The following is a 27118-nucleotide window of genomic DNA, read 5'->3' on the forward strand; positions in this document are numbered from 1 at the left end:
ACTATCCCTGACCTCAAGCTGTATTACGCAGCAATAGTGATAAAGATACTTGTTAAGGACAAGAAATACAAGAGATATACAGGCTGGGAAAGTAGGTAATAATTTGAGAAGTTATTAATTGACCCATATCTTACCAATTCTTAAGTAGAATTTGTGAATCCTAGTAAACCTCTAACTCTGTGCTAATTTTTGGAGTAATTAGTGAAATAATTTCTACAAATTTTTCTCTGAATTCTCTTTTTTGAATATTTTTCTGACTATGAACAACTTAAAATTTAATAATACTAATGAATAAGTGGTAGGAATGATTTGATTTAGTTGTTTCAATGCTTGTAAATTTTAGATATCCTTAGTACTTTAATTGTCCATTTTTTGACATAAAATGTTTCAGAGTACACTTGGGGGTTGTAGTAAACATCACACCAAAATGCTGCTCCCATTTATTTGCTAAGTAAATATCAATTGGTATAGTGTTCGTGATAAGATTCTGTTTGTAAACTTAAGAATATGGCTTGCCAGTATCATCTCCTCTAGGGAGGAAATTTTCTCTATGGAGACTGATATTTGAAGAAAGTAAAATGTTTCTGGTACTAGAAACATTTATTATTATAGTATGCTCCGGTGGGGATTTTTATAAAGGCAAAGTCAGAGAGACTTTACAAACTGGGAAGTCAAATCTAACATTTACCTCATGTGGAATGAAATAATTCTCTTCTCTCCCCAATATGTTTATCCAACCTACACATGTTTTTTTTACAACAGTACACTGAAAAAGAGCCCTGGAATGTTTCGTTTTTAGGAAGAGGCTCATTTGAAAGGTCAAGACTCTTAAAAGAGTGTATCACCAATTATCTAGATAAAAGATAGTATTTTCTTGATTTCAAACTTATATATCTGGTCTTTTATTATTCTGTACAACATATACCTATGTAGATCTTCCTGATTCTTCAAGACTTATTAATTAATTCCACAATAATCCTGGCACATATACATCTAACATTGTATAATTCAATAAACCAGTGCTGTAAGACAAATCCATTTAATCACCCTATCTTTAAGAAAAAGAACAACGACAAAATGCTAACTCACTTCCATTAAAAGATACTTTTGCCCCTCCCGGTTCAAAAGACACTTTCAAAGTCGATTATTTTTTTATTGTAGTTTAATTCTTTGTCTTCTCTTCTTCCTTCATTTTTCTTTTGTTCTTTCTCTGTCGCATCTCATAATTTCATGATGCTTTTCTTTGTGCCACTGCCTCACTTTTCTTTCATTGCATACTACTTCTCTAGACAGCTTCATACATGTAGATATGGAATTTATAAAAATGGTTCAGCATTAAGAGTTTATGCTTACAGTTATTTGTATAGGGTTGAAGTTTCCCAGGCTTTTCCATAGTCTTAATTTTCTTTAGCATGTCTATTGTTCTTTTTCCTTAGCTTGTTTTCAGGCAGACATGTTGGTGAGACTATTTTTTTTTATCAGTATAGCTCTTAATGCTTCTAGGAGATAGAATAACAGAAAACTCCCCGATCCTTTGATTTTTGATATGCGGAAGTACACATATTTGTAAGTGTCTTAGGTTTTTATTGCTGTTATCAGACACCATGACTGTAGTAGGGAGCTGCTGATACTAATCCCTCATTCCCTAATTGGTTTTTGATTTGGTCAGTAAAGGAGGCCCTAAGAAGGGGCTTTTTGGCCACAGTTTGGAATGACTAGCACACAGCAATCATGAAAAATTGTGAGGAATCTGGGAGCAGCCGGCTGTTCTGCTGGCCTGGCAGGTCCTCAGTGCATCCTCTGTGTGCCTTCATTTTACAAGGGGGGGGGGCATTAACCTTCCTGGGTTGAGCTGGAGCACTGTGCCAGCAGCAGTGACTAGAAGTTTGGGATTTATGATTCTATTTTTTGGTTTGGTTGGTGGAAGGAATGTCCCTAGCTCTATTTTCCGTGACAGATCTTGACAAAACATGCAAAAAGTATATAAAGATGATTAGCAATATAGTACTATTGAGCCTGATCATTTCCATTTCCCTAGCATTCTGGATTATTTCACTGACTCCTAGCTCCTATTATGATAAATTGCAGCCTGTTTCTCGGTAGTCCTGGCTGTTCTCTGCTGTTGTTCCTGTTGTGTTGCTTTTGCTTCTAAAAGGAAAAGTCTAGATCACAGTGGAGCTTTAGGAGGACTGGTTGTTGGACCCATCTTAACCATTGCAAATTTCAGCTTTTTTACCTCTTCACTGTTTTTCCTTTAATCTTCAAAACTCACAAAATGGAGAGGAGAAATGAAGAAGCTTCTAGACTCAGAGTGTAAGGAAGGAGGACAAAGCAAATTGGGTTCAGATATTCTGTAATGGAGCTGTGCCCACAGAGTTGGCCCTGCTCTTCAGGAGAGAAAATGGCCCTGGGGAATTGTCCATGAATATCCCCAAACAGCTTCCTGGATGTCTTTGTCTCTCTTGGCTGCACTGGTCTGCTTTACTGGAGACACTTGGGCTTCTGAAGTTGGTCCAGTTCTGAGCAAAAGTTCACCTTGACTAATAAAAACCTGAGAGAAAGTTCCAGTTCGAAACAATGGAGGAGTAACAGCAATGGGATTTGCCTCCATTCTCCTTGGTTGTACCGTCGTGGGCTTGGCGTACTTCCTCACACATTTTATATTTGTGAATGATTTAGACATTACTGCTCCACAGTAGCCCATTATAGCATTTGGAGGTCTGACTGGGTGATTCGGATCAATTGTGGACTCATTCTTAGGGGCAACAATACAGTTCTCTGGTCTGGATGAAACCACTGGCCTGTTGTTTAGTAGCCCAACCCAGGAGACCAAGCACATAGCAGGGAAATCCATGCTGGATAAAAATGCTGTAAATCTGCTTTCTTTGGTTTTGGTAGCCCACTTGCTCCCAACAGCTACTTTGGGATTTGGGCCCAGAAAGTAAACCTTCCTTCCCAACCAGTTGATAGTGGTGATTCCAGCCAAACTTGCAGTGGGAAGAATTTTTTTTTCAGTGAATGACAAATTCAGGGACTTTCAGAATGCCCCTTCTATGTTCTGCTTTGGTGACATACCATGGGCTTCGTTCAGCTCCCTTAGCAGATAACATCTTTCTGGAGAAAATGCATACAAGTTGTCCACATTCATCCTCTGTGGATGAAGCTTCAGGAACAAAAGAGCTGCTCTTGCCCTCTCTGGCCAAACTGAAATATCAAATGTTTTCTGTAAATTGTGATTTTTGTGTCCATATCTCCTCCTATGAATATTTTTATTCCCCCTTTTAAGAAGGACTGAAGTATCTACACTGAGATATAGAGACAAAGTTTGGAGCAGAGACTGAAGGAAGGGCCATTCAGAGCCTGCCCCACCTGGCAATCCAGTCTATATGTCTATCTATATCTATGTCAATGTCTATATCTATATCTATATCTATATCTATATCTATATCTATATCTATATCTGTATCTGTATCTGTATCTGTATCTGTATCTGTATCTGTATCTGTATCTGTATCTGTATCTGTATCTGTATCTGTATCTGTATCTGTATCTGTATCTATCTAGCTAGCCACCAAAACTAGACAATATTGATGAAATCAAGAAGTGCAGGCTGACAAGAACCTAATATAGCTGTCCCCTTAGAGGCTCAGCCAGACCATGACAAATACAAAGGTGAATGCTAGCAGCAAACCATTGAATTGAGGATATGGTCCCCATTGGAAGAGTTAGAGAAAGGATTGAAGGAGCTGAAGGGGCTTGCAACCCCATAAGAACAACAATACCAGCCAACTAGAGCTCCCAGTGACTAAATCACTACCCAAAGAAATGGACAGAACCATGACTCCAACTGCTAATGTAGCAGAGGATGGCCTTGTTGGGCACCAATTGAGAGGAGAAGCCCTTAGTTCTGCAAAGGCTGGAACCCCCCCCCAAATGTAGGAGAATGTCAGGGTGGAGAGGTGGGAAGTTGGGGTTGTTGGAGAGGGGGAACATCCATATAGAAGAAGGGGCAGAGGAATAGGATAGAGGGCTAATGGACAGGAAACCTGGGAAAGGGGGAAACATTTGAAATGTAAATAAAAATAACCAATAATAAAATAAAATACAATTTTTTTTCAATTTCCTTCCATTTGCCTAAGAATTTCATAAAGTCATTGTTTTTAATAGTTGAGTAGTACTACATTGTGTAAATGTACTGCATTTTCTGTATCCATTCCTCTGTTGAAGGGTATCTGAGTTCTTTCCAACTTTAGGCTATTATAAATAAGGCTGCTATGAACATAGTGGAACATGGGTCCTTGTTATGTCTCGGAGCACCTTTGGTGCTTATGCCTAGGGGTGGTATAGATGGGTCCTTAGGTAATACTATGTCCAATTTTCTGAGAAACCCCGAGGCTGATTTCCAGAGTGGTTGTACCACCTTAGAAACCCATGAAAAATGGAGGAGTGTTCCTCTTTCTCCAAGTCCTAGACAGCATCTGCTGTCACTGAGTTTTTGAACTTAGCAATTGTGACTGGTGTGAGATGGAATTTCTGAATTGTTTTGATTTGCATTTCCCTCATGACTAAGGATGTTGAACATTTCTTTAGCTGGTTCTCAGCCATTCGATATTCCTCAGTTGAGAATTTTTTGTTCAGCTCTGTTATCCATTTTTTTAAAAGGGTTATTTAATTGTCTGGAGTCTACCTTATTAAGTTCGTTGTATATATTGTATATTAGCTTTCAGTTGGAGGTAGCATTGATTAAGATCTTTTATCAATCTGTTGGCTGAGATTTGTCCTATTGACAGTGTCCTTTGCCTTACAGAAACTTTGCATTTTTATGAGGTACTACTTGTTGATTCTTGATCTTAGAGCATAAGCCACTGGTGTTCTCTTCAGAAAATTTCCACCTGTCCCTATGTATTTGAGACTCTTCACCACTTTCTCTTCTATTAGTTTCAGTGTATCTGACTTTATCTGGAGGTCTTTGATCTACTTGGACTTGAGTCTTGTTCAAACCCATAAGAGTGGATCGAATTACATTCTTCTACATGCTGACTTCCAGTTTAACCAACACTATTTGTTGGAAGTGCTGTCTTTTTTCCACTGGATGGTTTTAGTTCCAATATCAAAGGTCTAGAGACCATGAGTGTGTGGGTTCATTTCTGGTTCTTCAATTTTATTCCACTGATCAACCTGCCTTTCTCTGTAATACCATACAGTTTTGTTGTTGTTGTTTCCGTTGTTGTTGTTGTTGTTGTTGTTGTTGTTGTTGATAATTATTGATCTGAAATTCAGCTGGAGGTTAGGGATTGTGATTCCCGAAGTTCTTTTATTGTTGAGAATAGTTTTGGCTTTCCTGAGTTTTTTGTTATTCCAAATGAATTTGCAAACTGCTCTTTCTAACTCTGTGAAGAATTGACTTGAGGATTTTGATGGGGATTGCATTGAATCTATTGCTTTTGGCAAGATAGCCATTTTGCTATATTATTCCTACTAACCAATGAACATGGGAAATCTTTCCATCTTCTGAGATCTTCAATTTCGTTCTTCATATATTTAAAGTTCTTGTCATTCAAATCTTTCACTTGCTTGGTTAGAATTACCCCAAGGTATTTTATATTATTTGTGACTATTTTGAAGGGTATCATATTCCTATTATCGACCTCAGCCTGTTTATCTTTTGAGTAGAGGAAGGTTACTGTTTTGTTTGAATTAATTTTTTCCAGCCTTTTTCATAACTCCTACCTGAAGGAGTTCTTTAGTGGAATTTTTGGGGTCACTTAACTATACTATCATATCATCTGCAAATAGTGATGTTTTCCTTCTTTTCCAATTTGCATCCCCTTGACCTCCTATTGTGGTATAATTGCTCTGGCTAGGATTTTAAGTACTATCTTGAATAGGGTTTGTCTCGTCCCTGATTTTAGTGGGATTGCTTCAAGTTTTTCTCTACTTAGCTTGATGTTGGCTACTGTTTGCTGAATATTTCTCTTACTATATTTCAGTATGGGCCTGAATTCTTGATCTTTCTGTCTTTAATCATGAAGTGGTGTTGAGTATTGTCAAGTGCTTTCTCAGCACCTAATGAGATGCTCATATTTTTGTTTTCGTTTGAGTTTTTTACATAGTGGATTACATTGATGGGTTTCCATATATCAAAACATCCTTACATCACTGAGATGAAGCCTATGTATCATGATATATGATGATTTTGATGGGTTGTTGGATTTGGTTTGTAAGAATCTTATTGAATATTTTGGTATCTATATTCATAAGGGAAATTGGTCTGAAGTTCTGTTTCTTTGTTGGGTCTTTGTGTATTTTGATTTTTAGCATAACTGTGGCTTCATAGAAAGAAATTGGTAGTGTTCCTTCTATTTCTATTTTGTGGAATAATGTGGAGAGTATTATTAGGTCTTCTATGAAGATCTGATAAAATGCAACACTAAACCCATCTGTTCCTGGGCTTCTTTTGTTGAGAGACCTTTAATGAATTCTTCTATTTCTTTAGGATTGATGGGACTGTTTAGATGGTTTATCTGATCCAGATTTAACTTTGATACCTAGTATTTTTCTAAAAACATCGTCCAGTTTCTCCAGATTTTCTAGTTTTGTTGAGTATAGGCTTTTGCAGTAGGATCTGATGTTTGTTTGTTTGTTTTTTAATTTCCTCAGTTTCTTTTGTCACATCTCCCTTTTCCTCCCTGATTTTGTTAATTTGGATACTCTATGTCTTCTGGTTCGTCTGGTTAAGGGTTGATCTATCTTGTTCACTTTCTTAAAGAACCAGCTCCTAGATTTATTCATTCTTAGTACAGTTCTTTCTGTTTCTACTAGGACAATCTCAACCCTTAGTTTCATTATTCCCTGCCATCTATTCCTTTTGATGAATTTACTTCTTTTTGTTCTAGAGCTTTCAGGTGTGCCATCAAGCTGCTTGTGCATGCTCTCTCCAGTTTCCATTTGGAGGCATTCAGAGCTACAGGTTTTCTTCTTAGCACTGTTTTCATAGTTTCCCATAAGTTTGGGTATATTGTACCTTTGTTATCATTAAATTCTAATAAGTCTTTCATTTTTTTCTTTATTTCTTCTTTGACCAAGTTATCATTGAATAGACCATTGTTGAGCTTCCATGTACATGAGGGCTTTCTATCATTTTTGTTTTTATTAGAAATCAACATAAGTCCATGGTGATCTGACAGGATGAATGGGATTATCTATCATCTTGTATCTTAAAGGCCTGTTTTGTAACCAATATATGGTCAATTTTGGAGGAGGTACCAATAAGTGCTGAGAAGAAGGTATATTCTTTTGTTTTAGGATGGAATGTTCTATAGATATCTGTTAAATCCATTTGGTTCATAACTTCTCTTACTTTCACTGTCTCTGTTTAGTTTCTGTTTTCATGATCTGTCCATTGATGAGTGGGGTGTTGAAGTCTCCAACTATTATTGTGTGAACTGCAATGTATGGTTTGAGTCATAGTAAAGTTTCTTTTATGAATATTGGTACCTTTGCATTTGGAGCATATATGTTCAGAATTGAAAGTTCATATTTTTAAATTTTTCCTGTGATGAGTATGAAGTATCCTTCCTTATCTTTTTTTACTGCTTTTGGTTGAAAGTTGGTTTTATTTGATATTATAATGGTTACTCCATCTAGCTTCTTGGGAACATTTGTTTCTAAAATTTTTCTCCAGCCTTTTACTCTGAGGAGTGTCTGTCTTTGTCTCTGAGATGAATTTCTTGTATGCAGCAAAAGGTTGGGTCCTGTTTGCTTAAACTGTCTGTTAGTCTATGTCTTTTTATTGGGGAATGGGTCAATTGATGTTGAGGGATATTAGGGACCAATGACTGTTGTTCCCTATTATCTTTTTGTAAGAGATGAAATTATGTTTATGTGGCTATCTTCTTTGGGACAGTTGAAAGATTACTTTCTTGCTTTTTCTAGGGTGCAGCTTCCTTCCTGGTGCTGGCCTTTTCCATTTATTGTCCTTTGTAGGGCTGTATTTATGGAAAGATATTGTGTAAATTTGGTTTCGTCATGGAATATCTTGGTTTCCCCATCTATGTTTATTGAGAGTTTTGCTAGGTATAGTAGCCTGGGCTGGCATTTGTGTTCTTTTAGGACTTGTATGACATCTGTCAAAGACCTTCTAGCTTTCACAGTCTCTGTTAAGAAGTCTGGTGTGATTCTGGTAGGCCTGTGCTTATATTTTACTTGACCCTTTTTTTCTAACTGCTTTTAATATTCTTTCTTTGTTTTGTGCATTTGGTGTTTTGACTATTATGTGGTAGGAGGAATTTCTTTTCTGGTCCAATGTATTTGGCGTTCTATAGGCTTCTTATATGCTTAGGTTTATCTCTTTCATTAGTTTAGGGAAGTTTTCTTCTATAATTTTGTTGAATATATTTACTGGCTCTTTAAGTTGGTTGTCTTTGCTCTTTTCTATACCTATTATCATTAGGTTTTATCATCTCATTGTATCCAGGATTTCCTGTATGTTTTGAGTTAGGATCTTTTTACGTTTTCCATTTTCTTTGACTGTTTTGTCAATGTTTTCTATGTTATCTTCTGCCCCTGTGACTCTGTCTTCTATCTATTTTATTCTGCTGATGATGCTTGCATCTTTGGCTCCTGATCTCTTTCGTAGATTTTCTATCTCCAGGGTTGTCTCCAGGGATGTGATATCTCTATTGTCTCTATTTCCATTTTTAGATCCTGGATGATTTTGTTCAATTCCTTCACCTGTTTGTTGGCTCTTTTCTGTAATTCTTTTAGAGATTTTGGTGTTTCCTCTTTAAGGTCTTCTACCTGTTTACTTGTGTTCTCTTGTATTTCTTTAAGGGAGTTATTTATGTCCTTCTTAAAGTTGTCTAACATCATCATGAGATGTGATTTTAAATCATGATCATGCTTTTTTGGTGTTTTGAGGTATTCTGGACTTGCTCTGGTTGAAAAACTGGGTTCTGAAGATGCCAAATGGCCTTGGTTTCTGTTGCTTATGTTTTTGTACTTGCCTCTTGCCATCTGGTTTTCTCTGGTGTTAGCTGATCTTGCTATCTTTGACAGTGGTTTGACCCTACAGTAAATCTGTGTGTCAGCAGTCCTCTGAGACCTGCTTTCTCAGCAGGAACCGGGCACAGAGTGTTCTGGCACAGTGTCTGCTCCTGGTGCACTCAGAAACTGAAAGGATCCTGTCCCATATTGCTCCTCAGCTCCTATTTCCTGAGGCAACCAGGCAGGTCCCTTGGAGCAGAAGTGGTATTCCTACCAGTACTCTCAGGTGTATCAGCACTCCTGGTAGATCAGCTCTCTCTCATCCAGATCTGGGCAGAGAGGGCTTTGGGCCAGGATCAGCTCTGAGCTCAGAGGGTAACAGGAAGGCTCCCTATCACTTTCATTTGCCTCATTTCCAATCTTGCCAAACATCCTGACTATTCTTTTTCAAATTAGTGGCCTCACTTTGTAATTGTGTGTGTGTGTGTGTGTGTGTGTGTGTGTGTGAGCATGTGTGTGTTTGCTTGTGTGTGTGTGTGTCTGTGTATCTGTGTGTCTCTGTGTCTGTGTGAGTATGTGTATTCATATCTATGTAAGATATACTCAAAAATCTGTAAATATGTAAAATTTGCTTAGTGTGTATGTTGTTACTTATATTTTGTGATTTTTAGAATGATTAATTGCTATTGAACAATCAACTGTTGAGCTCTTTACTGGGGAAGAGAATTTCTTAATCTCTCTGGATTTATTAGTTGCCTGTATTGTGATTTTGTGTGTGTGTGTGTGTGTGTGTCTGTGTCTGTGTGTGTGTGTGTGTCTGTGTGAGTCTCTGTGTGTGTAAGGCTGTGACCTCCTGAGATTTATTGCAGCAATCTCATTTTAATGTTTTTATCAGTGTTCCACTTAATATTTCTCATTTAATCTTTTCACTTAATTATATGTAGAAAATATATCATAAACAGTTAATACATCCCTATGCTTCAGTGGATGACCAATGAACAGAGCATATAGGGGAAACACTAACTGGACTTACTGAATGCCTTATTTAGGGTTTTATTGCTGTGAACACACCATAATTAATGAAAGTTTTATAAGGACAACATTTAATTGGGGCTGGCTTACAGGTTCAGAGGTTCAGTCCATTATCATCAAGGCAGGAGCATGGCAGCATCTAGGTGGGCATGGTGCAAGAGAAGCTAAGTTCTACGTCTTAACCTGATGAGCGCCAGGAAATGACTGAGCATCCTAAGGCAGCTAGAAGAAGGGTCTCCAAGCCCAACCCCACAGTGACACACTTCCTCCAACAGGATCACAACTTCTAACAGTGCCATTCCCTGGGCCAAGCATAAGCAAATCATCACACTGAATTATTGCCAAATAATAAAATTAGGGAATGAAGTTGAGATAAGTGTGTTTAGATAAGTTGTGAAAGTAAGAAAGGCATAATGGTGAGTAGACATAAATCATATTTCACTGTAAAATACCTGAAATATTCAAAACATTTTAACTACTGAAAACAAAACATAAAACCTAAGAGTTGTATTACTGAATCTTTTGAAAGAGATACTGAAAGAATTAAAGTAATTCTTAAATGATTTCCATCATATATACTGCTAATACAATTTACAAAATGATTCCTTGAATATTTACTTTGGGGCTAGCTAATCTCTGATAAGTATGTCACTTATACATTTTTTAAGTAATACAGGAGGTTTTATTTGTATCATTTTTACATTAGATTTATTTTATTTACATTTCAAATGTTATCCCATTTCCTGGTTTCCCATCCATAAACCCACTATCCCATCCCACTCACCTTCTTCTATGAGGGTGGGGCTGTCTTTGAATAGTCATTCCTTCAATCTTTTTGATCTAGATCTTTTTGGTGTATTGTCAAACTGCTAGTGTATGCTCTCTCCAGTTTCTTTTTGGAAGCACTCAGAGCTATGAGTTTTTCTTTTAGCACTGCTTTCATTGTGTCCCATAAGTTTGTATATGTTGTGCTTCATTTTGATTAAATACTAAAAAGTCTTTAATTTCTTATTTTTGTTCTTCCTTGACTAAGTTGAGTAAAGCATTTTCAGCTTCCATGTGTATATGGGCTTTATCTCATTTTTGTTGTTATTGAAGACAAGCCTGAGTCCGTGGTAATCTGATAGGATGCATGGGGTTATTTCGATCTTCTTGTATCTGTTGAGGCCAGTTTTGTGACTATTTTGGAGAAGTTACCAAGAGGTGCTGAGAAGAAGGTGTATACTTTTGTTTTAGGATGAAATGTTCTACAGATATCTGTTAAATCCATTTGGTTCATAATTTCTGTTAGTTTCTCTGTGTCTCTGTTTAGTTTCTGTTTCCATGTTCTTTCCGTTGATGGGGGTGGAGTGGTGAAGTCTCCCACTATTATTTTGTGAGGTACAGTGTGTGCTTCGTGTTTTAGTAAGTATCCTTTATGAATGTAGTTGCTCTTGCATTTGAAACATAGATATTCAGGATTGAGATTTCATCTTGGTGGAGTTTTCCTTTGGTAAATATGAAGTGTCCTTTCTTATATTTTTGATAGCATTTTGTTGAAAGTTGATTTTGTTGGATATTAGAATGGCTACTCCAGTTTGTTTCTTGAGACCATTGGCTTCGAAAATTGTTTTCCAGTTTTTTACTCTGAGATAATTTCTGTCTTTGTTATTAAGGTGTGTTTCCTGTATGCAGCCAAATATTGGGTCCTGTTTATGTATCCAGTCTGTTAGTGTACGTCTTTTTATTGGGGGGATTGGTTCCATTGATGTTAAGATATATTTAGGAATAGTGATGTTTTCTGTTATTTTTGTTGTTAGAGTGAAATTATGTTTGTGTGGCTATCTTCTTTAAGGTTGGTTGCAAGATTATTTTCTTTCTTTTTCTATGGTGTAGTTTCCCTCCTTGTCTTGGAGTTTTCCATTTATTATCCTTTGTAAGGCTGGATTTGTGGAAAGATATTATGTAAATTTGGTTTTGTCATGGAATATCTTGGTTTCTCTATCTGTGATAACGGAGACTTTGCTGGATACAGTAGCCTGGGCTGGCATTTTTTTCTTTTAGTGTCTGTATGACACCTGCCCAGAATCTTCTAGCTTTCCTAGTATCTGTTGAAAAGCCCAGTGTGGTTCTGATAGGTCTGCCTATATATGTTACTTGGCCATTTTACCTTTCCCCTTTAAATATTCTTTCTGTGTTCTGTGCATTTGATGTTTTGATTATTATGTGACAGGGGGAATTCTGGTCCCATCTCTTTGGTGTTCTATAGAGTTCTCGTATGTTTATGGGCATCTGTTTTTTTAGGTTAAAAAAGTTTTCTTCCATAATTTTGTTCAAAATGTTTGCTGGCCCTTTGAGTTGGGAGTCTTCACTCTCTTCTATACCTATTATCCTTAGGTTTGGTTTTCTCATTGTGTCCTAGATATCCTGAATGTTTTGGGTTAAGAGATTTTTGGATTTTACATTTTCTTTGACTGTTTTATCAATATTTTCTATGGTATCCTCTGACTTTGAGATTCTCCCTTCAATCTCTTGTATTCTGTTGGTGATGCTTGTGCATATGGCTCCTGATCTCTTTCCTAGGTTCTTTGTCTCCCTTTCTGGTTTTTTTATTGTTTCTATTTCCACTTTTAGATTTTGGATAGTTTTTGTTCAATTCCTTCACCCATTTGGTTGTGTCTTCCTCTTACTCTCTAAGGAATTTTTGTGTTTCCTCTTTAAGGGCTTCTACTTGTTTACCATTGTTGTTCTGTATTTATTTAAGGGACTTATTTATGTTCTTCTTAAAGTCTTCTATCAGCATCTTGAGATGTGATTTTTAAATCTTAATCTTGCTTTTCCAATGTGATAGGATATCGTGTATTTGCATTGGTGGGAGAACTGTGCCCTGATGATTCCAAGTAGTCTTGGTTTCTGTTGCTTAGGTTCCTTTGCTTGCCTCTTGCTACCTGGTTAACTCTGGTGTTAGCTGGTCTTGCTAGCTTTCTGACAGTGTCTTGAGCCTCTGTAAGCCTGTGTGTCAGCACAACTGGTGACAGGCTTTCTCCCAGTGGGATCTGAGTACAGACCCCTGGGTCACAGGGTCACCTCTAGGTGCAGGCAGAAACCGGGATGGATCCTGTCCCAGACTGCTCCTGCTACCTGTTTCCAGAGGGCTCCAGGCTGGTTTCTTTTGGCTGGAGGAATTTGAGCAGAAGTGGTAATCTCACCTGTGCTCTCGGGATTATTCGCACTTCTGAGAGTCCTGCTTTCTCTCCATGGAATCTGGGTACAGAGAGCTGTAGGACCACGTCAGCTCCCTCAACAAGCAGAAACCGGAAGGACCCTGTCCTGGGTTCCTGTATTTTGAGGGCTCCAGGTGGTTCCCTTGAAGCAGAAGTGGTGGACCTCTGCTCTCAGGAGTGTCAGCACTCCTAGAGACAGGCTCTCAGCTCTGGTTGCAAGCAGAGACCAGATGGATCCTGTCTCTGATTGCTCATAAGTTCCTGTGTCCAGAGGGGTCCAGGGCCAGGAATGAGAGGAGAAGTGGTGGACTCCCCTGTTCTCTCAGGATTGTTGGCACTTCTGAAAATCCAGCTCTCTTCCCCATAGGATCTGAGTACAGAGAGCTGTGGGACAGGGTTAGTCCAGGCACAGTCGGAAAACAGAAGGCACTTATACATTTTTAATATTGGTCTCCTTCAAAATATTTTTGGCTTCAACATAATGAATACTTCGTCTATAATAGATATTTTTCACCATAAAAAGAAACATCAACATAGAGAAACTCATGAAATCATCTGCTTATATCAATCTTCACTATGCACGAATGAATCCATATCAGAAGAATGGCTAGTATACATTTATTCTTTGTGTGATGTCTTGAGAATTATTGCTGAAAATAAAAAATATATATTAAAATTGAATACAAAGGAAATTAATGAACCTTCTTTTGACAGGAGTAATATATGGCCCATGAGATTAAGATAAATATTGAGAAATCGACAGTATTGAGAAAGAGTATAAGAAAAAGTAGTCTTTGGGAGGGATGAAGGCTGACAAAAATAATAAAGGGAAGAAAAGTATTTCAACTAAAAGCATACACAAAATAAAGATTTACACACTCAAGCTTCAGGTTTTGGAAGTGGCAGTAACAGACAGTGTCATACGGTCAGTGTGAATGTGGTGATTCCATTTGATCCAGCAATCATTGATTCTGTGTTGCAAAGAAGCTACTTAGACAGTAACAATTGATCATTAATTGAACTGGCAGGCAGAGTAACTGAGTACAGACTAGATGTGTACACTGGATGGAAGAAGTCTTCGGTAATACATCACTTATTTCGGACATGTACATAAATAGGACTGTACATCCTGAGAGCCTGTCATGATCACATGTGAGTATAAAGGCCAGCAGAGGAAGACCACAGTACTTGCACCTCTCATAATTCCTCTTAATTTTGTTTTATGTTTCTACAGTTTGAGGACAATTTTCTGAGATTCTATGTATTTTAGTTTTCTATTTTGGCAAGAATATAGAAATTACTGGTGGTTTTGAAAAGGAGATATTAATAAATATCAAGTGCATTGTAAATATACTCTAGCCAAAATTTTTCTAGTTCGTTTGTGAACAAAAGGCAGGTGAATATGAAATGGACTTATATTTGAAATCCTTTATATAGAAGAAAAGAACCTTGCCTGAAACAATGGCCCAAAGAGTGACATATATGCAGATAGTGCTTCTATGATTGATTTTGTTTAAAAAAATTTTGTGTACATATTATCAAGTGATTAATGAAATAGTCAATTTTCCTTTAAAGTATTTTCAAATAAGACTCTATTCATGACTTGGTCATTTAATATTAATTTACTGAGTTATCTCAGTAAACATATTAAATGACACATATGGAAATATAAATGGATAATAAGAGAATCATTATAGTCATCATTTAACAAATATAAATTTATTAAACTATTGAAGTAACGAGTAGAAATATCCAGAGTTATAATAACTACATATTTAGAGATATAAAATACCAGCACTGACTTTCTCAGAAATCTTAGTATTCCTTTTCAAGAAATAAATATAAATTAATCTTTCAAGTATGCTTTCATAGTAAAAATTGGTTTACCGAAAATATTAATATTCATAATTTAGAATATCATGAAATGGACACTACTAATGATTTTATGAAATAAAAGCCAAATTATTTATTATACTCTTAACACATGTGGTCTAAATGCCTATTAAATATAAATACTTAGTTGGTACCTCTAGTGAATTTAGAGATAAAAGTGAGTTAATACTTGCAGAATAGTAAAATTAGTAGAAAAAAATTATATGTTATAATGGGAGAAATAAAAAAAAGTTACCATGCACACCTAGACTCAGGGCTCTCACTCTGACCTAGCACAATGCGGGTGGTGGTAGACCTAGCACCAGAGCTGGTAATAAAGACCTCTATGCGTTTGTATCAGAATTGGCTCTTTGCTGGTCTATTTAGAGCCCTAGCTACAATTTCTCCTTCTAAGGACTTTAAACATGCATATCACCAGTGGGTATATTTTGTCTGATATAAAGAATGCAGGCAGAGATCTCTTAGAAGGTAACTCTTTTATTCCAACCTGGCAATATAAAAGTGCATGAAACTTTACTTTTATAAAAATTAGGACAGTGTCTCTGCTTTGTACCTGCCCCCAGTCATGAGCCTTCCTTCTCATACAGTAGACATGGCCTGATTCCAAGCCATCACAGACGGAAGGTCTTAAGTATCAGTTACTAGGCCCCTTTTGTTGTCCCTCTTATCCTGGGGTGGTAAGGATCATGTAACTGTGGATATCTGATTTCTCTCAAATATCATATTTGGTACTTTTATGAAGACTTATAACCACTTCTAAGTATTTTATTTCTTCTGGTAAAAATAGATGGAAAAAAGTCTGAATCATTTTATTTATTTTTAATTTAACTAGTTTATGCATAATCCAGTGTCAAAATTAATTTCCCATAGTTATTGTTTTCATCAAACTTAACATCATTTCATCCATGTATTTAGATATTGATTTCTGAGGACTCTAATTCCATCTGTTTTCTTTTTTCTTTTATTGAATATTTTAAAATGTTATCCTCTTTCCCGGTTTCCCCTCTAGAAACCGGCTATCCTGGCTCCTTTCCCCCTGCATCTATGAAGGTTCTTGCCCAACAACCCACACCCTCATTCCCACCTTCCCCGCCCTGGCTTTCCCCTATATTGGGGCAACAAGCTTTCTCAGGATAAAGGGCCTTTCTTCGCATTGATGAACAACAAGGCTCTTCTCTACATCCTCTTCTATTAGTTTTACTGTATCTGGTTTTAGGTGGAGGTCCTTGGATCACATGGACTTGAGCATCATGCAAGGCACTAAGAATGCATCAATTTGCTTTCTTCTACATGCTGACCACTAGGTCATTTAGATACCATTACCAGTACCATTTGCTAAAAGTGCTGTTTTGTTTTTTCCCACTAGATGGTTTTAGCTCCTTTGTCAAAGATCTGGGGAACATAGGTGTATGGGTCCGTTTCTTCATTTTTCATTCTATCCCTTTGATCTACCTGCCTGACTCTGTATCAATATTATACAGTTTTATCACTATTGCACTATAATACAGCTGGAGGTTAGGTATGTTGATTTCCACAGAAGTTCTTTTATTGTTAAGAATAGTTTCGCTATCCTGGATTTTTGTTATTCCAAATGAATTTTCAGTTTGCTCTTTCTAGCTATGAAGAATCGAGTTGGAATTTCCATGGGGATTGCACTGAATTTATAAATAGCTTTTGGCAAGATGGCCATTTTTACTACATTAATCCTGCCAATCCATGAGCCTGGGAGATCTTTTTATTTTCTCACATCTTTGATTTCTTTCTTCAGAGACATGCAGTCCTTTATTTGTTATTTTTTCTTCTTTGTTTGTTTTTTAAATTGGTTATTTTATGCATTTATATTTCAAATGTTATCCCCTTTAGCCTCTCTCCCATTCCCCATACCCCTCTTCTTGCTTCTATGAAGATGCTCCCACTCCCACCCACCCATGTTTACCTCAATGCCCTGCCATTCCCCTACACTGAGTAAAGGAGCCTTCACAGGACCAAGGATTGGTCCTCGCCATGATGCCAGACAAGTCCATCCTCTGCTACACATGTAGCTGGAGCCATGGCTTCCTCTATGTATTCTCTTTGGTTGATGATTTAGTCCCTGGAGCTCTGGGGGTTCTGATTGGTTGATACTGTTGTTCTTCCTATGGGATTGCAAACACTTTCAGCTCCTTCAGTCCTTTCTCTAACTACTCCATTGCTGTCCCCATGCTCAGTCCAATAGTTAGCTGCAAGCATTCATATCTGTATCAGTAAGGCTCTGGCAGAGCTTCTAAGGAGACATCTATAGCAGGCTCCTGTCAGCAAACACTTCTTGGCATCAGCAATAGTGACTGCGTTTGATGGATGTATATGGGATGGATCCCCAGGTGGGGCAGTCTCTGGATGGCCTTTCCTTCACTCTCTGCTCCACTCTTTGTCTCTGTATTTCCTCCCATGAGGATTTTGTTCCTTCTTCTAAGAATGACTGAAGTATCCACATTTTGGTTGTCCTTTTTATTGAACTTCATATGGTCTATGAATTGTTTCCTGGGTATTCTGAGCTTTTGGGCTAATATTCATTTATCAGTGAGTGCATACAATGTGTGCTCTTTTGTCACTGGGTTACCTCACTCAGGGTGATATTTTCTAGTTCCATCCATTTGTCTTTGAATTTTATGAAGTCATTGTTTTTGATAACTGAGTAGTACTCCATTGTGTAGATGTACCACGTTTTCTGTATTCACTCCTCTGTTGAAGGACATCTGGGTTCTTTCCACATCCTGACTACTATAAATAAAGATGCTACGAACATAATAGAGCATGTGTCCTTGTTATATGTTGGAGTATCTTTTTAGGTGTATGCCCAGGAGTGGGATAGCTGGGTACTCAGGTAGTACTATGTCCAGTTCTGAGGAACTGCCAGGCCACAGTGCTTGTACTCGCTTGCAATCCCATCAAAAATGGAAGAGTATTCCTCTTTCTCCACATCCTAGCCAGCATCTGTGGTCATCTGAGTTTTATCTTAGTCATTCTGATTGGTGTGAGGTGGCATCTCAGGTTTGTATTGATTTCAATTTTCCTGATGGCTATGGAAGTTGAACATTCTTTAGGTACTTCTCAGCCATTCAATATTCGTCAGTTCAGAATTCTTTGTTTACCTCTATACCCCATTTTTTTTAAATAGAATTATTTGGTTCTCTGCTATCTAACTTCTTGAATTCTTTGTATGTATTAGATATAGTTGTGAATCGTGTGTGAGGTTGCTAAGGTTCTTTTCCCAGTCACACCAAATTATTTTATTTTGTTTGTGACTATTGTGAAAGGGTATGATTTCCCAAATTTCTTTCTCAGCCTGTTTATCCTTTAAAAAATTTTATTTATTTATTTGTTATATATACATGTACTGTGGCTGACTTCAGGCACACCAGAAGAGAGCATCAGATCTCACTCATTACAGACGATTGTGAGCCAACATGTAGTGGCCAGAATTTGAACTCAGGATCTCTCTGGAAGAGCAGTCAGCGCTCTTAACCACTGAGCCTTCTCTCACATTTTTTCCTGTTTATTCTCTATGTACAGGAAGACTACTGATTTGTTTGAGTTAATTTTATAACCAGCCACTTTGCTAAAGTTGTTTGTCAGCTGTAGGAGTTCCTGGTGGAATTTGGGGGTCATTAAATTATACACTCTGCAAATAGTGATATTTTAACTTCATCCTTTTCCAAATTGTGTCCCTTTGATCTCCTTTTGCTATCTAATTACTCTGACTAGAACACCAAGGTATTATGTAGAATAGGTAGGGAAAGAGTGGGCAGCCTTGACTAGTTCCTGATTTTATTGTGATTATTTCAAGTGTCTCTCCATTTAATTTGATGTTGGCTACTGGTTTGCAGTACAGTGCTTTTACAATGCTTATGTATGGACCTTGAATTGTTGATCTTTCTAAGACTTTTATCATGAATGGATGTTGAATTTGTCAAATGCTTTCTTAGCATCTGATGAGGTGATCGTGTGTTTTCTCGTTGAGCTCATTCATATAATGGATTATGTTGATTGACTTCCTTATGTTGAACCACACCTGCATCCCTGGGATGAAGCCTACTTGATGATACAGGATTATCATTTTGATGTATTCTTGGATTTGGTTTGTGAACATTTTATTGAGTATTTTTGCATCAATATTCATAAGGGAAATTGGTCTGAAGTTCTCTTTTTTGTAGGGTCATTGTGTGATTTAAATATAGGTATAATTGTGACTTCATACATCGAATTGGGTAGTATTCCTTCTGTGTCTATTTTGTGGAATGTTTTCAAGAGTATTTGTACTAGGTCTTCTTTGAAGGTCTGAAAGTCTGTTAGAATTCTACACTAAACCCATTATAGTTGTTAGGCTTTTTTTGTTTTTGTTTTTTGTTTTTTGTTTTTTGTTTTTTTTTTTTTGTTTTTTGTTTTTTTTTTTTTTTTTTGGTTGGGAGAGTTTTAATAACTGCTTCTTTTTCTTTAGGGAGTATGGGATTGTTTAAATGGTTTCTCTGATCCTGTTTTAACTTTGGTACCTGATACCTGTCTAGCAAATTATACATTTCCTTCAGATTTTCCAGTTTTGTTGAGTATAGGCTTTTGTAGAAGGACCTGATTTTTTTTTAATTTTCTCAGCTTCTATGTCTACTTTTAATTTCTAAATTTGTTAATTTGAATACTGTCACCCTGTCATTTCAAAATAGATAAAATAGTTTTCATTTAAAACTGTTCAAACTTTTATGACAAATACCACTTGCCCATAGGGTGTTTATAGATTTTTTTAAAACTCAAGTACCCTCAGTAATAGACATCTAACGTACTTTATTTAACTATAGGAAAGCTGAATTAAGGAGAATACTATGTTTACCTAATGCAAAAACGTTTACCACCTCTGAACACAGAAATTTATTTTAAAGTTATTGTATCTTAGTAATAAATAAAGTAGGGAAACTCAACTATTTATGGCGTTTTTCTCAAATGTCTCTTTCCTTTCTGTAGAGGTGCATGCTAAAAGGTCCTCCCAAATGATGGAAGAAAGTAATGTTAGGAAAAAATCCATTTGGTATATAATAGTATATTAGGAAAAAGAAGATTCTCAGTTTAACGTTTGTAAAAAGGACACATGTAAAAATGAAAGACTTAAACAGTTGTAACCTCAATGACATTATAGAAATGTGTAAGTGATGCCCATATAAACTGTCATTTTCTGGAGATTCGATGAGGTATCATTAAAGTTACTTTATAACTGGCTTGACTGGGAGTGCACACCTGGAGGTGTTATTGCAGTAATTTCCCCACAAAAATCAAATGGGCAGTTTACTCTGAGGGAAGTTATTGAGTTCATAACTGAGACTTCTCTTAGAATCATCGTAGAAGACTGTAATTTTGTATTCAGAGATGCTTCTGTAGTGATTATTGACCTGTGAAAATATGATCATTATAAGCAACACAGATTTCTTAATGGTCATAAATATAGTTTTTATATCTTAGAGGAAACTAGACAGGGATTTAGGAGGAATAGCAGTGATGCTAGCTCCAAATGTGGCCAAGCTACATTTAGTTCTCTGCTTACATTCACTTTGGGAATTGAGGATTTGGGCTATGCAGCTCCTCACTGAGCTGATGGATGGCAGAAAGGAACTAGAATGTCTATACAATGCATTTATTCAATATAAATAATGTATACAATTAAAGGTTATCATTGACATTACCTTTTTTGAATTATTTTATGTAATCTTTAGATTTATTAGATAATGATTTTTGAAAACCTACATATTTTTGTGTATGAAGTAATTTTCATTACATATTTAGTAATTGTTTTCAAAACATTAAAACATTCTATTCATTTACATCTAATTCTATTTGTTTAAATAGAATGTAAATCAAGCAAGTATAATTATTAATGTAATTTACTCAATCCCTTAAATATTTAAAATGAAGATTAGGGTGACATTTCTCGGCAATTGTAAATGAATAGCAGAAAATTTTTCTACCAGGAAGCTTCATTGATGAAGACGTTCTGCTTGGGTTTCAAGAGTGTATGATATTGGTCTTTCTAGGTTATAGGCTTGAGAGGTTTCTTCTTTTGAAATAATGAAGAAAGGAAGAGATGGAGGAATGAATGAGAGAAGGAGGGAAGGAAGGAAAGGAAAAATAAAGAAGAAAAGGGGGATGAAATGGATTTAATCAAAGTTATGTTAAATATATATTATAAGTGCATCACTTAGTTTCAAATGAGTATGTTTTTCTTCTTTCTTTAAACTTTCAATGTGTTTATTTTGAAAATTATGATGTACATATGTTCACTTAAAATTGCTCTTTACAGTGATTGTGGTCATACCTTGCATAAAAATAAATCTTTCACATGATTAAGCTTAGATATTTGTTAATTCTCAGTCCACATCTTGCATTAGCTGTAACATTATTTTAAGAGAACACAGATTTCTGAGGCACAAAGTAGGATGTAAAGCTTAATATGTCATAGTAAATTCTTCTATTAAAATGCAAGATCCTCACAAGTCAGGGATGCTTTCTCATGGTTAAAACCAGGGAATGTGGAGAAGATGTAAGCAAGTCTTGTGTGAGCTAGTGAAATAACTGAAGCTAGGGAGAAACCTATCACACTTTTGAGGTAATAATGATTACTAACAAATTAGATAGCCATGTCCCTAGTCTTTACCAAGTCAACTAGTCAATTCTGATCATCCTTCTGTATCACTTAGATACAAACAACATGGTGCCATCTTTCAGAACTACATTAACCCTAAATGTAGAACAAAAATCTCATTGATCCACAGTCTTCACTTTACATGTGGCTATGCTAAATTCTGTAAAGTTATATTTTTCACATATTATTCAAGACTAATATAAAAAAGTGAGAAACGTTTACAGATGATGTTCTTAGACACTATTTTCTGAGAAGTTATTAACCTGGCATATTACATAAGGTACAACATCATAATACCAAATATATAATATTGTAATAATCCTTTTAAATCTAGAAGTAACAAAACTCTACCAAGGAAGAAAACAACAATAATAAAATGTCCTTTCACAGGAACAATCATCAGAAGAGATCCATGAATGGAGTTTTGTGAGATTACTGGGTGTTTGTGAACAAACTCCAAGAAACAAAGGCAAGAGTCTTATAACCTAAGTTCCTCGGTTTCTAAAAAACAAACAAACAAACAAACAAAAACAAAAAAACAAAAAACAAACAAAAAACAAACAAAAACAAAAAAAAAACCCAGAATTGTTCTTGGCTTTTACTTTGGTCCCTGCTCCAGGTGTATCGAATAAGAGTGAGATTACTTGAGATTATTCATTACAACTGCATAATTTTATTTGTTTATATAGTTTATGGAAAAATATAACTTTGTTATGTGTGGCTTGCCTGACATGTGTAACTTGTTCTTGTGACTGCACTTTACTCATGTTATGCCTCTTAGTTATCAGAGTACACATTATCTGATGATCTGAATAAAGTTGGCTACTGGATAGGCTTTTAGTCTGTCACCCTTATATGCGCTATTCTCTCTCATATAACTGCATACTGAGACTTGTCTAAAAACTGAAGGAAAAAGATAAATGGCAAATAAAATAATTAGCACAAGCATAGTGTCAAGCTTAATATATTCCTTTCCAGAAAAAGTCTGTTTAAGGCTGATATTTTCACATTTGACTGTACGTGCAGATATAACAAAGAATGAGATTATGTGATGCAAACTTATTGTCCCAGATACCATTCCAATATACTGTGCTGAGCTTACATGTAAAGAAAACATTGGCATTTAAGTATTGCAGTGAAGCACAAATTAAAATAATAGTTGAGAAAACAACACTATTTGAAGATAATTTCATACCTCTAACTCAAACTTTCCTTTACTCTTATATTTCCCAAAAGATAAAAAATACAGGTTGCTTTCAAGAAAACCTTAAAATAAAATGACTGTCCTAATTGATTTGAGTATAGACACAGATTCAACATCATTAACATAAACAAAATTACAAACTCTGGAAAATATACATTGTGGCATAGCTTCACCAATAACCAAGGATCTATCTGCAATTAACACCCACATGCAAAAGAAAAAAAGAGATTTCTTCAGCAGCATCTTTTTGGGCATATAAAACACATTTTAGAACAGGCTAGAATCCTGAAGCAGATAACCAACTCAAAGGAAATAAATGACAGTTTTGTAGACTGTCTTATACTGCTTGTGTGGATGGAAATATATATATATACATATATATATATGTATATATATATATATTCTTTTGTCTCTACATTATTGTTTCTGTGTTTGTTTTATGGATTTTGTCAGTTTGGATGTGTGTGCTTTTTTTACTGTTATTCTTTTTGTTTGTCTTTCTTTTATCTTTCAAATAATTATGGTTTCTGTCTGTTTGCCTGTTTATTTTCTATCTTAAAATATATATTTAAAAAGGCCTGAAGTTTGGTGTGTGAGGAGGTGGAAAAGATCTAGGTGAAATATTGGCATGGAAAAACATGGTTAGAATACACTGTAAGAAAATAAATATTTGTCCGTTTGAAATGTCATCACAAAATAGTTTCTATATTTTTTAAATTTAACTGCTGTGTAGTATTTTGCAACACATATAGTCTTTAAGTTGTCTTGGATTTTGGGATTACCAAATTTAAATTATGTTACCTATTTTCTGATTTTGCATGCTTTGCTGCAAAATTTTTATAATGCTGACTTTTAAATTATATTGCAATTACACAATTATAAATTTCAATAAAATATTATTATTCATGTATTTAGGTATAGTTACAAAGTATTCAAATTAATCTTCAATATCCTTTTTCTTTCCTTTTCTTTTTTTTTTTTGACTTTTCTGTATAACAAATGCTAGTTTCAGTAATATTGGAATTTTGTCTATAACAAACTCTCTCAAAAATGCTCTGCAAACAACAGTGAAAATTAGTGGTGTGAACCAATCATGGCACCTCAGCACTGGGAGAACCAAGGCAGCATCAGAAATAGTTCAAGTCCATGCTGGCTATAAAGTGAGGTTCAGCCTCATATCACAAAAACAACACATACATCAAAGGGCAATAACCAAATGGAGATATTGGATATATACCCACATATAATTTATATCCCTGTTGGTTGTATAAAGTTCACTAACTCATTTCTTATTCACATATTAAGACCTCAAGTGTTCAATCTCCTTGAGTCAAAACTTTGCTGATAATAGAAATATGATACTGAAGATAAGAATATGTTTCCTATCCAAATATGCAGAAAATATGATTGTTAACATCCATGGAAAATATGATATATTAAGAAAAAAAATGAAAAATTAAACTAAGCAGAGGCAAAGACATAGTTGAAAGTATTTGGGTTTTACATGTTTTCTGAATGCATATGTGGATATTTATCTTAATATGTTATGATAAAACTTTTATTTATCATAAATTAAAAAAATAAGAACAGCAATGGCTCGAACCTATCAACATAGCCAGAGAGTTTTGATAAAGCTAATTCATAACTACATTTTCACTTGTATTTGACACTGGATACTACTGTTTATGTGGATGCAGAGTAACTTCAATATGACTATGTCATGGGTGACAATTATTTATAAAATCAGCATTTTGCATTGCACATATATTCTGATTACCATAGAGATAGAAAACCAACGTTTTCTAGAAATAATTTTCCTCACTTTTATTCAACATTTAAGTTTTTCATTATTTAATCATTCAATTCATTTATATCTCAAATAATATTCCACTTCCCAGTTAACCCTCCACAAACTCTGCATCCCACATCTGCCACCTTCCCCCTCCCCTTTTCCTTTATGAGTATGCTACCCCACTCATCCACCCTCTCCTGCCCCACTGCTTCAGCATCTCCCTATGCTTGGGGATCAAACCTCCACAGGACCAAGGGCTTCACCTCCCACTGATATCAGACAAAGCCATCCTCTGCTACATATGTATCTGAAGCCATGGATCCCTCAATGTACACTCCTTGGTTAGTGGTTTTGTCCCTGGAAGAACTGGGTGGCCCAACCAGTTGACATTGTTCTTTCTATGGGGTTGCAATTCATTTCCACTTCTCCAGTCCTTCTGCAGATCCCCCACAGGGTCCTCAGCTCAGTCTCATGGTTCATTCCAACCATCCAGATGTGCATTGGTCAGTTACTGACAGAACCTCCCAAGGAAGAACAACACTCCATGTCCCTGTTTGCAAGCTCCTCATGGAAACAGTGTGTGTGTGTGTGTGTGTGTGTGTGTGTGTGTGTGTGTGTGTGTGTACCACATTTTCTGTATCCATTCTTCTGTTGAGGAATATTATAGGTTGTTTCCATAATATTATTATAATTAATGCTTCTATAAACATAGTGGAGCATGTATCCTTGTTATATGGAGCATCTTTTGGGTATATGCTCGGTAGTGGTATAGCTGGGTCTTCAGGAAGAACTATTTCAAATTTTTCAGGAACCACCAGATTGATTTGCAAAGTGATTTTACCAGCTTGTAGTCCCATCATCAATGGAGGAGTGTTCCTCTTTCTCCACATCCTCGCCAACACATACTGTCACCTGCGGTCTTGTCTTTGTGGTTTTGTTCTGATATTGTGAATTAGAATCTCAGGGTTGTTTTGAATTATATTTCACTGATCACTAAGGCTATTAAACATTTCTTCAGGTGACTCTCAGCCATTCGACATTCCTAAGCTGAAAATTCTGTTTAGCTCTGTGCTGCATTTTTATTAGGGTTTTTGGTTTTCTGGAGTCTAACTTCTTGAGTTCTTTGTACATATTGGATATTAGCCCTCTATTGGATGTGGGATTGGTAAAGATCTTTTCCCAATCTGTAGGTTGCCATTTTGTTCTATTGACAGTGTCTTTTGCCTTACAAAATCTTTATAATTTTATGAGGTCCCATTTGTTCTTAGAGCATAAGCCATTGGTGTTCTATTCAGGTAATTTTTCTCTGTTCCTATATGTTTGATACTCTTCCCTTCTCTTCTTTGGAGTGACTGTATCTGGTTCTATGTGCAGGTCCTTGATCCACTTGGATTTGTGCTTTGTACTAGGAGACAAGAATAAATCAATTTACATTCTTCTACATGCTGACCACCAGTTGAACCAACACCATTTGTTTGAAAATGCTTTTTCCACTGGATTGTTTTAGATTCTTTGTCAAAGATTAGGTGACAAAGGGCTTAATTCTGGATCCTCAATTCTATTGCATTGACTACCTGCCTGTACAGAGGTACAATACCATACGTTTTGTTTTTGTTTTTGTTCTTTCATAATTATTCTTTAGTAGAGCTTGAAGTCAGCAATGGTGATTCTCCCAGAAATTCTTTTATTATTGAGAATAGTTTTTACTCTTCTGGGTTTTTTGTTACTCCAAATAAATTTCAGCATTTTTCTTTCTCATGCTATGAAGAATTGAGTTGGAATTTTGATGGGGATTACATTGAAACCATAGACTACTTTTGGTAAAATGGTCATTTTTACTATGTTAATCCTGCCAATCCATGAGCATGGGAAATCTTTCCATCTTCTGAGGTCTTCTTCAATTTTTTTTCAGGGACTTGCAGTCTTGTCATACAGATCTATCACTTGCTTGGTGAGAGTCACACCAAGATATTTTATATTACTTGTCACTATTGTGAAGGGTATTGTTTTCCAGTCCATTTATGCTTTAAGTGGAGGAACACTAATGGCTTGTTAGAGTTAATTTTACATCCAGTCACTTTGCTGATGCTGTTTTTCTGTTGTAAGAACTCTCTGGTAGAATTATGTATTCCATCATATCATCTGCAAATAGTGATAGCTTGACTTAATCCCTCCCAATTTGTATTCCTTTGATCTTTTGTTGACTGTTCTGGCTAGAACTTCAAGTTCTATATTGAATAGGTAGGGGGAGAATAGGCAGCCTTGTCTTGTCTATGATTTTAAAGTTTTTAAAAAAAATTAAAAATTACAGATCTCATAACTGCAAGTAATTATGGTCTATCAATTTC

General features: G+C 35.9%; 1 pseudogene; it reads left to right on the plus strand.

Moving 5' to 3' along the window:
• Window positions 1-1989: 1989 nt before the first annotated feature.
• Tmem19-ps1 (transmembrane protein 19, pseudogene 1) lies at window positions 1990-2945 on the plus strand (annotated as a pseudogene).
• Window positions 2946-27118: the final 24173 nt, after the last annotated feature.

Source organism: Rattus norvegicus, chromosome 9 (assembly GCF_021556685.1).
Source record: "Rattus norvegicus strain SHRSP/BbbUtx chromosome 9, alternate assembly SHRSP_T2T, whole genome shotgun sequence".
NCBI classification, from domain to species: Eukaryota; Metazoa; Chordata; class Mammalia; order Rodentia; family Muridae; genus Rattus; species Rattus norvegicus.